The sequence below is a fragment of the Natator depressus genome, chromosome 1 (assembly GCF_965152275.1).
Source record: "Natator depressus isolate rNatDep1 chromosome 1, rNatDep2.hap1, whole genome shotgun sequence".
Classification (NCBI taxonomy): domain Eukaryota; kingdom Metazoa; phylum Chordata; order Testudines; family Cheloniidae; genus Natator; species Natator depressus.
This window is the reverse complement of record NC_134234.1, coordinates 115,313,437-115,327,191: the sequence shown is the minus strand read 5'-3', so window position 1 is coordinate 115,327,191 and position 13,755 is coordinate 115,313,437.

Below are 13,755 nucleotides of genomic sequence, written 5' to 3'. Positions count from 1 at the left end.
CGAATTTATAAGGTGCTTCTCTACACTATGGAGTCCTTCCTGCCAACCTAAAGGGCTTTTAAAATCGACGCCTGTACTCCACCTCAATGAGAAGAGTAGCACTAGATTTGAGCTTCTCCGGTTGAATTAGGGGTATTGTAGACACCGCACAGTGTATTTCGACTTGTTTGGCTGCCGGGAGGTGTCCCAGAGTGCTCCAATGTGTCCATTCTGGACAACATTTTCAACTCCACTGCACTTCAGCCAGGTAAACAGGAAAAGCCCTGGGAACTCATTTCCTGTTTGATCAGGGTGGAGAGCTCACCACCACAGTTGACCAGACTGCCCAAGTATGCAAATGTGCTCCAGCGTGTAGCATACAGGAGACACTGGATCTGATTGCTGTGTGGGGAGAAGTGTCTGTGCATTATAAACCAAAACAATCTGTCCTGCTAAATTCTCATTGTGGCACTGTGCTTCTAGAGAAATTCCTACTGAAATAACATAGGTCCATTTCATGTTATCAGTTTTAAAGCCATTGAAACACCTGCTTGATGGCCTGACCTGGCCCATAATTTACATGATAAAAACAAAAGTAAAATGAGGCCAGTTAACAAAATATTCCCAAATGCGGCACATGTTCTAAAGAAGACCATTAATATGGTTTTTGAAAATGAGCAGGGATTTTTACTGAATGGATACCTAAACAATCACTATAATATACATCTAATGTCACTTCATGTTTTGACTTTGTACTCTGTACATTTGATTTGGGGCCCAGGCCCCATAGTCAAGTCAAAATTCTTGCTAACTTCCATGAAAGTTTTGTCTGAATGAGGATTTCACAACCATGTGTTTGCAGAACAGTTACTGCACTGATTTATAACTTAACACAGAATGAAAATCACCCCCATGCAATGGGCCAGCAAAAGGTCCGCTTAAGTCGCAGTACTGCTCTGACTTTGAACAGGTGAATTTCACCCTTAGAGTACCAATCTCTATCTTTTTCAGATAACCTGTATTTAAAGGCAATGAAAAATTTCAAATGTCACAAAAATGGGGAGACTTACAGTTTTGCAATCCCATGTGCTGAAAATCATGAGTCAGCTGCCCCCCCCAAAACCCCATGCGATTGGCTTCAAAATAAAGAGATTTTTAAATAATAATAAACCTCGAGTTCTTTGCCTTCTGTTTCTTAAGCCTTTAGAATTAATGTTTGCAAGCTTTTCTCTGCAATCACAAGGACAAAAATCTTACCCTTCCTTTTAATTAAAGCTGAGATTCTTATGGAATCACTTGACTCCAGAAGCTGAGGCTTTAAGAAAAATACCAAACATTGAGAGATTTATGATAAAGTACAAGAGTTGGTACCACACTTACCATGGACTTCAAAATGTTTTCATTTTGAACTTTCTCAAGTGTTCTTATTTCAAACTTACAGTGTTTTAACTTTTTATGCTGACTTGCATACCTGTCTTAAATTAACGATTAAACAACGGTGGTTGTGGCTGTGTGGGTCCCAGGATATTAGAGAGACATGGTGGGGAGGTAATTTATTTTATTGGACCAACTTCTGTAGGTCAGAGAGACAAGCTTTTGAACTTGCACAGTGATTTTAAGAAGAGCTCTGTGTAGCTCAAAAGCATGTCTCTTTTAACCAATAGAAGTTGGTCCAATAAAAGATATTACCTCACCCTCCTTGTTACAGTTAAAAAATGTTAATCTATCTTCTTGGTTGTGTGTGGGTATTTCCTCTAGTAGGACAAATAATGCAAGCATTTTTAGTTGCAAAACACACTATAATTAAGAACTTTGAAATCAAAGAGGGCAGGCAGTATGAGTAATAGACTGGCCCCGTTAAAAGGACTAGAAAGCTATGGTGCTAAATTGCCTAGTTTATTTACTTTCTCAAGTGAAACTCATTGTAGCTTTGGTTTCACAGGTGTAAAATTTCAAGACCAATAATCGTTCTTATTTGTTGTAGTCCATCCATTCTCCTTGAGCAATTTAGATTCCCATTACCTGACCTTTCTATTAAAATACAACAGAGAGACAGTCTAAAAAAAAAAAAAAAAGTTGAGGGCTTGATTTTCAGCCGTGAGTGCAATTTTGGACCAGCAATAACTGTGCCCATATTTTTGTGCCCATTGTAGACACAAACAATAACTTGAGATCTAACCGGCTGCATGCAGCCACAAATCAAATAGCTAGCCATCTAGTTAATATTTTTCTAGCGACAACAGATCAGTTAGTTTGTTGAATATGACTCTACCTCACAGTATTTGAAATGTTTCAGAGTAACAGCCGTGTTAGTCTGTATTCGCAAAAAGAAAAGGAGTGCTTGTGGCACCTTAGAGACTAACCAATTTATTTGAGCATAAGCTTTTGTGAGCTACAGCTCACTTCATCGGATGCATACTGTGGAAAATACAGAAGATGTTTTTATACACACAGACCATGAAAAAATGGGTGTTTATCACTACAAAAGGTGGGGGGAGAGAAAACCTTTTATAGTGATAAACACCCATTTTTTCATGGTCTGTGTGTATAAAAACATCTTCTGTATTTTCCACTGAACGCATCCGATGAAGTGAGCTGTAGCTCACGAAAGCTTATGCTCAAATAAATTGGCTAGTCTCTAAGGTGCCACAAGTACTCCTGTTCTTTTTAGTATTTGAAATGAATCTGCTGTATCACTATCGCTGTATCACTACTTCAGCTACTAATTCCAGGGCACTAGCAGCCCTTGAACCAAACACCTACTATTTGATCTTGGCTTTACAATATTATCCACAACGATAAGAAACAATTAATAACAATAGGTATTCCTCATTGCTGAAGTAAATGGGCTCTTATTTTTTTTAAGTCCTCTTGTAATAAAAACAACTACCCTTTAGCCAGTTCAGTTTGTCTTTACCCCAGGAAAAATTTCCAATCTCAAAAGGCTTTTGTTGGGTGGGTAATCTGGGAGAAACCACCCACCAGTGAATGAAAGAGGAGATTGAAAAGTTTCTGCTTGCTGAAAGCAGATTTACTCATTTCCCCTTAGACCCACCAATATATACAGTGTGAGTAATACATGAGTAACAATAATAGGACTTTGAACTTGCATAGCACCTTTCAGACAAAGATGTTGTCATATTTTCCAAAGAGCGGTTAATTTAGAGTCCCTGAACCCATGTGAGTTAAGCAAATATGAATACTGATATCCTCATTTGAAAGACGAAGAAACTTCAACAAAGAGACTCTGTGACCCCAAAACCATCTTTCCACTCCTTAGGCATTCAGATGACTGAAACTTCTTCAGATGAACAAAACAATGGACTGAAACTGTCTCTCTTATTTGCTGCACAGAAGTGGCAGAACTTGAATGGAAAGGATGTTGTTTGTAAACTACCTGGAGTAAGTGAAAAACACCTGCTGTTTAAGAATGTTTTTGTCCAGATATCTTCTTTTAACTTGGACTGTAAGAGATTAAACAATGTGCCAGGGGCTATTTGGGTTATGCCTTTACATCAGAAGAGGATGTAAACCTATGTACCCACCCGAAGCAGTAATACAAACAATAAATAATATAGCATGCCAGGATGGACCTTACAATGTGGATACCATTGACTTGCCTTTATTTACTTGTGAGGTCAGATGTCATCTGGCAACGTTAGTCTGTCACTAAGTTTGGCCTGGGCCTATACTTGAAACTTAGGTTGACAGCTACATCACTGTGTGACAGATCCACACAGCTGAATGACATAACTATGCCAACCTAATTTCTGGTGTAGATGCAGCTGGGTTGATGGAAGAATGCCTATATCTGCCTAGCTAACATTGGTCCTAAACCAACAAAAAAAACCCTTATGTCAGAGTAGGCTGTATCTACACTATGGGGTTATGCTGGCATAGCTACAGTTGCATAGCTATGCTGGTATAGTAGACATGGCCTTTGAATGCAAAAATTTCCCCAATTATGTTGTTGCAAACTAAAACATTGGTCCCCAGTGTGTGCTACACTATTTGTGTAAACACCAACCTCCCGTGATATAATTTCAATTCAGGAAGAGGCTTGTTAACAATATAAAGCACTGAAAGTTGTATGTTTCTCCTATGAGCCTTCATTACCTCCACTGGGAAGCTAGGAGGGTTATACTTTTTTTACTTCCGTTGAAGACAACAATATTATTCAAACTAGCCACCCTTCCCTGTACCACCTAAGTCTGGTGGACTGATGAGAAAAGGTAGTTACATTCAGAATAATGACTGACCTCTGTTGACAAAAAAAACTATCTAATTTGATCTCTGATATAGGTATATTATGCAAACACACACCTCTCAGACACTCCAACAAAACCGAATAGACGTGTAAGGAAAAAGAGAAGTGAAGAATTTGCAGCAAATTGACTTATTTCTTGGAGTCTGAAACTGAATCTCTTTTTACCCAGTGTGGTCCAGCGGAGTGGGCACCAGAGTTAGGAAACTTGAGTTCTGTTACTGGACCTGCCACTGGCCAGCAGCGAGTCCTTTCAACTTTCTGTGCCTCAATTTTCTCATCTGTAAAATGGGATAACGATATCTTCCTTTGAAAGTGTTTTTGAGATCTAAAAAGCAATATATGAGTTAAGTATTTTTTTATTCCACCAGTACTGTTTGAAATGAACATTATTTTCCTGCTTGTAGAAACTGAAGTGTTTACTTTTGTATAATCAATAACTGCAGGAAGGTCAGTAATAATTGTTGTAACAATGGATCATCATTGCTAACAGTTCATTCATGTATTGTACTTTTTTTCTAAAGCAATCTCTGACTGCATCTGTGTTTGGCTCAATCTGTTATACTGGGGTATCAGCTGCAAACGCCAACACTCACATTATTGCCGGCTCAAATGGATCTTTTGGTTTGAATTCCTCATTGTCACCAATGACTAATCCCAAATCTACTCCCTCATCATTTTCATAAACATGCAAACACAGATTCAAATTCAGCTAATGGTTGCTGGCCAATTTACTAGTCAAATCCTGCCATTTGGAATGAGAGCTTTATTTGGAGGTCCTTCAGAAATTTTCCCCTTTTTTTCTACCACTCTAGTGAAAATAACCTTCCCTCTGAAATGCCTTACCCTCACCTGATGTATCAAGAGCCAGGGTTAAGCTGTAAACCCAGCACCAAGACTGGAAGTACAGACCCTGTCTCCAGGGGATGAGGTATACACCAGGACACAAGATGCATATGCAGCCAAAAACAGAAACACAGACACTATCAGTCTTCATATGAAATATACTCATTTCAAAAGCTGATGAGTGACTCCCCTTTAACAGCCTTTTTTACTATTTTTTTTTCACTCTTATCTCTGTCTTTTTCTGTTCCAGTCTTCACAGCCTAATCAAAGTTAGACGAGAGCCCTACATTCTCTCATGCTATCTGCTGGAAAAGGAACACTTTTAGCAAAGAGCAAAAGTGCCTCAGTGACCTCTGGTGATGAAAACCAAACAATGCACTCATATAGTGTTTGATTTCAATCACGGAGAAAATGCAGACACATTCAAGTTCTCCAAATGGGTCTAAATAGGAACAACAGTAACCTTTGTGAGGAAGGCTGTATTTCAAAAGGAATACTTCACACTGTCTTCTGCACCACCTGCAGGCTGGATTTTTTATTTCCTATCTTCTCACCCTCCCCAATCTGGAATTTTTTAAACATGATCAAGGGTAGGTGTTGAGGAGAGAGAGGGGAGAAGAGTTTATATAACTGGATGTAGCACGCTAGGAAAGATATTTTTTTCAAAGTGGTCTGCTACATTCCAAACTAAGTAACATCCTATTATGTTATGTGATTCTGCTTTCGTAGATGGTGTGATGTGGCAGCCTCTCACACCATACTCACAATGTTTTGAAGAGAAGAAACTTTTCATTAGGCTGTCTCCCTGTTACAGAGTCATGACCAAGAATCCAGGAAATCTCTTTTATCTGCTGAAATCCAATTCAGCAGTGAGGGACTTAGGCTCAGATCCTCAAAGGTAGTTAGGCACCTAACTAATTAGTGGGAATAAGGTGCCTAAATACTTTTGAGGACCTGGGCCTTAATGCCTAATTATACACATGGGAGTAGTCCCACTCACTGAAACCAAGGCATTTAGGGACTGATCTTGCACTGTTTAAGTTAATGGTAGTTTTACCATTGATTTCAGTAGGAGCAGGAGCAGGGCCTATGTATCTTACTGAATCAGGGCCTTAGGGCCTGATCTTGCAAAGACTTATGCATGTGCTTAAGATTACATATATGTAAGTATTTGCAGGATCAGGGTTTTAGATTATAAACCCAGGCCGGCAAAATGAGGCCTCAATTGTCCATGAGGTCCCTGGGCACTACCTTAGTACAAATAAATACTAAGAAATAATAATGTGGCAATGTTATAACAAATAACTGAGGTTTTCTCTCTATGGAAATTTACATTTGTTAATGCTGCCACCAAACCTCTAGTTTCTTTCATCTAATTATTTGGAACAAAGGTTTTTTCCCTCTGGATCCCTGGCTATGTTAAATGCTATTATTAAGGGTTGGTTACTATTAATAGAAAACATTATGGTTATCAGCCTTCATGTCTATGAATAACTAGTGAAAAGGTTAAGGAGAAGTGAAAAGGAAAAGTTATTCCTATTTCTAGTAACCAAAGTTATAGGTACAACTCAAGTGTCCTTTTACTATATGTTAAAATAAGGAAAATAACTTATTGATTAAAGTCACAAACCCTGCCATTACCCTGGATGTTAAAGGTACACACTTAAGAGCCTTATTTCGTTGAGCCTTATTAGGCAGTCAAAAAAAAATAATCAGGAAATGCAACAAGTTATAGTTGCTTATATCAGTTTTAACTTGACTCTGCCACACATCCTGCATATGTCATGGCACTGTATACAAATACCAAGAAAAGCAAGAACAAAAGATTTTAGCTACCTCCCTCCCTCTCGGGTTTATCCTGCTGCCTCATCACCACAGTATCTGAGCCCGCTCCCTTTAAAATCAATTGCAATGGCAAAGTCCTCAGTGGACTTCATGGAGTCTAGGTAAAACTCTAAGAATTTCTTTTGAGTTACTTTGGTTTGTCACAGGTGGTTGTTTGCCGGGGAGAGGAGAGTGGAGGCACCTGTGTGAAACTCACAGGCAGGGTGATCAGATCACAGCAGCCACATTCCTCACCATATTCCTTCAGGAAATGGTAAACCTACTCGGTTCTTGTTCTGAAGATGCTATGTAATGACAATGGGTGGAGGGAACACCCCAATATAGAGCAATTTTATACAGCATATGTCACATTAAGATTATGGGAGGACATTGAATTTGAATTGATTACCTTTTTTTTTTTGTAATTGCACATCTGTAATATTGCATATAAGATTTTTGCATGCATTTTCCTTGCTTGTTTTTTAAAAATAAGGAAAAGAAAAGACTAAAAGTCTCCCCAGGATGCTCTGGGGTTCACTTGTGTCTTTGCCTGTGTGTGTTCAGATTCTTTCTACATAAAATCTGTCCAACCTGTCCAGAGTTAGAACCCAACCTCTTTGCTTGAGGCCAGTTTTTAACTGAACCCTGACAGTTATGCTTGTTTTCAAAACATACCCTTGGAACTTGGGTTCCTGGGGCCAGATTCATTCTTGCTAGTATAATTTGCACACCTTTTTTTCATTCCTGATCTGCTGCATCTCAGGAGGGATTCAGCTGTGGGAGGGAAGGTGGCAACACTTACTCATGGATTCTGCCAGGGGGTGGAAGTTTTGCTGGAGGCTCTAGAAGATACCCCATATGGCAGCTGCCTAGACAATGTGCAGGATTGGTATATCCCATTTTAACCTTTACTAGGCCTAATCCCACCACTGACACTGTTCATTTTCTGATTGTGCTGGCTTGTTGGGCATGCATCAACGGTGGGGAGGTTTGGGGCACATTGCACTTCTGCAAACCCACTCCTATGGAGGCTAAAACTCAAACACCATCAAAACCTCATATGACGGTGGTGGGTCAGGGTGTTGTGGGGGAGGGCTGATCCAATCCTTGTGCTCATTGTCTGAGTAACAGCTGAAAGGAGATTAGAAATCGAATGCATGAAACCTTTTTCCATTCAGTTCATAGTATCTGCATGAATTTGCCTGGCTGTCATATTCCAGCAGGCCACATCTTTGTGTTTTGTGAGATGTGATCATCACCAGAGCTCTACCCAGGAGTTATCATTAAGAGCCTTCCCTAATGTAACAAAATGATATAGAACAGAAACTTGCTATGTTAGTCTTTTGCTTCTAAACTTGAAGCAGTTTTAAGCATCAAAAGGCTTACCTATTACAGCGGAAAACACAGTTCAGAATAATTGCTTTTGTACCTCACTTTGGTTTTCATAGATGACTAGCTACATTTGTTCAGCTTGAAAACTTAAAGCTATTGCACTGGTTTTTCACAGGTATAACACAACTGATACAAGTACAGTCATTCCTGATTTACACTGTAATAACCGAGAGCACAATGAAGCGGATTATCTGACAAAACCTGGAATTTAGCCCCTGGAAGAGATAGCTATGTCCATTAATGGCTACAACCTGCCTCAAGGTACAAGCTATCTGGAAAAAGCTGGCCTTTGGTAGAAATTAGGATCAGTGTTATCACTTTAACCTTCCAGACTACCTGAAAAATGAGTAATGGATTCATTTATCTATGTATACAGCACATGTCTATAAATGCTTCTCTTCTGGGCGGCAACCACGTAGAATGGTAGGAACTGCCCATTACTGAACAGCCTATGGCTAATCTCTGAGGTTTGGTGGCAAGGAAAGGTGAATTGGCATCGGCGCTGACTTTGTGGGTGCTTTGGGGCTCAAGCACCCACCAAAAAAAATAGGGGATGCTCAGCACTTGCAGGGCCAGATTATTCTGTTGTGGACCCCGACACTTGGACCACGCTCCCCCCGCACTCTGTCCACGCTCTGCCCTGAGGCCCTGCCCCACTCAGCCGCTTCCCCCTCAAAGCTCCGCCTGGCGTTCGCATGGGTGGGAGGGAGCGGAGAGGAGCACGCACCCACTGGCCAAAACAAAAGTCAGTGCCTGTGCGTGTGGGTGCTAATTCTTCCTCCTGTCTTCTCTTCTTCCACCTCTCCCCTGAAACCTCCTCCATACCATGACAGCTCTGCCCAGCAGACCTCTATGCCCCCAGCAAAACACACACCAACCTTTGTGGATGGGAAAAAGGCAGTTCCCCTCCTCCAGCCCTTGGCCCAAGAATCAGCATTCATTCATGTGTTTATGCAGCGCATTCTTTCCTCAGGCGGTACAAGAGGCAATCTTTTTAGGGCTGGGTTTGCAAAAATAATGAAAATGGCAGTTAAGGAGCATACCTGCCCCACCTCTTTTTCCATGATAGGTGCTGTGAAAGACAGTTGTGTAAGAAAGTAATCGGGGCACGTCTAGATATGAGGCAATATATATAATCCTCCAACTGCTGTAACAGTATACTGGCCTGGCTTCCCCTGAAGACAGTGAGGCTGTTTTATTTGACAAAGGGCACAGTTCCACGTCACCTAACTTCTTTTACACTAAGTAGAAACATCAATTGAGGTTGAGATTTTCCCAGTGCTGCAGGGGATTTAGACACAATGTCCCTGAACTCGAGGACAAAGTGGAATCTTGAGAGCCACAAACAAGCAATGAATTTATTTGCTTTCCAAAATAATATTTTAAAATAGACTATCACAGCGACAAGTTTGTTCAGGGTGCGTGCTTGTGTACTGTCTAATATTACCATGTCCAGGATGATGGAAGATGCTCAGACTGTATTCATGTGTTTTCCTAGGTGGATGGTAAGATGGGAAGCATTATCTCACCTTGTTCTACATATTTTGTTCAATTAACTTCCCTGCTGCTTGTTTCTCCACTGATGGGCCAGATTTATACAGAAGCCTCAGTCCAGCATGGCTTTTCTGTGGAAAACATTTACACCTGCAAAAAGCGCATCTGTATTTTGGTTCCTGCACTTAGTTGTGGGATCAAAGCCACCTACCAACTATAATATGTCTTTTAAATGCTTGATAAGGGGGATTAAATTAGAAATGTTGCCATCTAAATTATAGGATTTGGATCTATACTAAATTGTATGTTCCAAAATGCAAGTGCACATTTTCTGGGTACTAATTGCATCTGCGTACACCCACACCCACACGCAAAAGAGATGGCAGCCTTTAACAACTTGACTGTATGTAAGAATACTAATAGAGGTAATTACAAATCAGGATACACAAAATATAGCAATTTGTGAAATTAATGGCTAGCAGACCATACAAAAGAATTATATATCCTGTACATGCAAACTGCATTGAAATAACTAAAACTAGCATCAAACCCAATCCACTGAGACTAGACAGGTGGAGGGGGTAGGATACGGGAGTGAACAACAACCTCCAAAAAGGTTCCAATGATGCTGGTGTGACAGATCATTAGTGACCTCCCTGGAAAAGATTTGCCAAATCTTCTAGGCAATCTAACCTACATTCAGACTTGGCGTCAGAATTGAATCCAAAGCCCACTGAGGTCAATGGGAATCTTTCCATTGACTTCAAAGACCTTTGGATCAGGTCCACATATTGCTAAACATTAGCACTCATCATATCACTTTCCTTGTGATGTCACTATCTCCAGTTTGGCAATAATCAATCTTTACCTCTTTTGCACAACTTTCCTTTTATCTGTGCATTGTAGAAGTGCCTACAGTTGGAGTGTGCCTGGAAGTCTTTGCCCCTCTCTTCCATGTAATTTTAACATTGAAGCCTTTTTGTCCTATAGGCAGAATTTGCCATGTTCTCATACTAAGCATTTGCTCTATTTATTGTCTTTCACTTTACTCTTTGGAGAAGTCTATTTAACAATTAAAATCTTTTACCATGACTTTGTTTGAAATAGCTCTGGCAGGTAGACTCAGGAGGTGGGCTTCAACCCGGCTCCCACTGAGATCAGTGGCAAAACTCTTATTGCTGTTCTTTGGGAGGAGATTCGGGCCCTAATCTGCAATTGATGGCTATAACAAACCATCTGCCTCAAAACTATTATTTATATATTTGTTTTTGTAACTGCTGGGTGCCCCATTGTGCTAGGCACTGAACAAACGTAGGAAGAGAGCACTTCTCTCCTGAAGAGCTTACAGTCTAAATAGGCAAAACTGACAAAAAATGGGAGAAATTAAGTATTATCCCCATTTTACAGAAGGGAAAGTGAGGTACAGAGAGACTAAATTACTTACCCAAGATCACACAGAACTAGAGGGGTAGAGCTGGAAAGGAATCCAGATCTCCTGAGTCCCAGGGCAGTGCTTTGAATACAAGAGCAACTCCTCTATCTTGGCTCCCATTCATGAAAGCACGTAAGGATGTGCTTGAACTTAAGCATGTTCTAGTTAATCCTGTGCTCAGGTATTTTCCTGAAAAGGGATGTATTTATAAATATGGTCATAATATTTTTCTTAAAATCTGCTTGCTGTATATAGAATTATATGTAATGGACTTATACTATCAAGAAATGGAATAGTAAGATATAACTATGGGTTATATATGTATTGGGTTGAATTCTATTGGCTTTTGTTGAGTTTGCTGTTTTTATTGTAATCTGGGCTGGGGCACCTAATGCTTTGGATAGGAACTCTTTTTATTTTTGTGTATAAAGAAAATATAAATGACAAATAATGACTTTTATATCATTTTTAGGAAATGTGATTTTTGCTGGAGTAAATTCAGAGCTATAGTTATAAATTGAGGGAGAAGATAATTGCCACAGGGTGTATGTGTATTAGTATTTGACAGGGGAATGGCTTCTATCCATCCAGAAAAAACGTACAGATGCATTAGCCTTGCAAAATCAGAATGGCACAGTTAATAGAGATTTGTAAGCCTTTGCAAAGGGTACACTGGCACTATTCTTGGCACAGTCATGGGCTTTAATAACAGTAATAAAAGGATAATATCAATGCACAGCAGCATGGGACCTGATCCAACTCTCCCATTGATATCCGTGGGTGCTGGATCAGGCCCATGAACAATAACTGGCTAAATCCTGAGGTTCTTACTCAGGCAATCTCCTACTGAATTCCCTTGGTGAGGTTTGAGTACAAACTGAGTAACAACCTCAGAATGAAAGGAAGTCTTAGTTAGTTAACTTGTCGGACTACAGATTGCATTATTAACCATACCTTGTGTCTGATGGCCCTAAAGAATTACAAGCCAAAATTGTCATTTTAACCATTACTACCTAGTTATCCCATGATTCTGAAAATTACCTTTTCCATGGGTTGTGCTTTCCTGACAGATGAGAATGGGTTTGTATCTCCATGTGATTTTGGAACAATACTAAATGGGAATAATTTCTAGTGAAAACAGAATGTACGCAAGGTTGAGTAAACATAAGGTCAAACTCCCACCAAGGCATATGGAAAACCTATAATATACCTATAATCATCTGTCAGTTCCACCAATGGCCTGAGATGAACAGTTAAGAAACTCCACAATAGCATATTAACCCTCAGGAATAAAAACGCACAATGACGTAAGAGTCATAAGTAGCAGATACTTAAATCTGGACACATGGACTAGAAATTCAGAAATCGAAAGCAAGATAAGGACTTTAATTATTATTTCACCTAGATTTTTAATGGTGAAGCTGCATATTTCAACACCTTAACAGAAAGCTGCATTCACATTCAAAATGGATTCTTGTCATGCACTTTTCTTGTTTTATGTATAAAACACATGCTCACCTCATAACCGCTGAGAGCATGTACACTTTTAGCACACAGTCAATTAACTACTTGATGGCTATGAAAGGCAGCAATTCACAAGCAATCTCTTAATACACAAGTATTCACCTTAAACCCAAACTCCTTCCTAATGATGGGCCTGATTCTGCTGCATTTAAATCAGTGGCAATTTCCCAGTTGACTTCAATAGGAATAATTTAAAGAACCACTAATGTAGAGGATTAACTAGGGATTGCTTAGTTTTAAAATATTAGTGTTACAGATTTACCATTAGGTTAATGATGTCACAGCTGTTTAATTCTGACTGACTGTGAATGTGTATTTACTTGGCAGCTGGGCTATGGTTTGATCTGCATACAGTACATCAGAGAAAGGAAATGGAATTTCATGTTGCCACAGCTGAGAATCTTGATGGATAACATAGATAGATGATTAATGAAATTACTGTTTCTGTGCACTGCATTAATTATACTACCTATACCGAGCTGTTTGGCTTTGCCTTACTTAAGCATTGTTATCTTAAGTACCATCTACTTACTTGTAAGCTTTAGCTAAAGTATTATTCTAGAGGACTTTGATGGTTCAATTGTTTGATTATAATATACCAGGAAAAGGAATCGCCAGCACAGTAATAAGAATATTTTATCTCACTTTTCTTCTTTAAAGGAAAGTGAAAGGGTAGTTTTGAAGATAAAATAATTTAGCTTGTATTGATATGAATGTTAGGGGGCTTATTCCTTCACCCACTTACTTCCCTGGTCCTTCTCGCATGAACAGAGAGCAACAATACCCAAAGTCCAAAGGTGCAAACAATTCGATGTTTATTGGGTTGAAATTCTGGCAAGCATGATTTCCGTTTCCTTCCTTAGTGTCCCCCTTCCCAGCTCTGACACCACAGAGCCTTACCTGTGTCCCTGTTCCCATTCCTGCCCTTAGCCAAACATGATTCCAATTTCCCCACCCCCATTCCCTGTTCCCATTTCCCCTTTAGCAAAACATGATTCCA